This window comes from Eurypyga helias, unplaced genomic scaffold (assembly GCF_000690775.1).
Source record: "Eurypyga helias isolate BGI_N326 unplaced genomic scaffold, ASM69077v1 scaffold12049, whole genome shotgun sequence".
NCBI classification, from domain to species: Eukaryota; Metazoa; Chordata; class Aves; order Eurypygiformes; family Eurypygidae; genus Eurypyga; species Eurypyga helias.
The window spans coordinates 1-238 of NW_010273976.1; positions in this window are offsets into that span (position 1 = coordinate 1).

Here is a 238-nt window from a genome sequence, read left to right on the forward strand (position 1 = left end):
CTGCTGCAGCACCTGCTGCCTCCTCACCCCGTCCTGGCACCCCGAATTCCAGGGGCAGCGAGTCATGGGCCCGCCTGGCTCTCGGGGCTGGTGATTCACCCCAAACCTGTCCCTGTCCCTGCCGAGCCTGACTCACCCCAGCGGTTTCCCAAGAGACCATCTTGGTCCCTTGGCGTGGGGCTCGGCGGAAGTCCCGTCCCTGTCCCCCCGCCATCCCGGGGAAGGGGGCGGGCCGGGT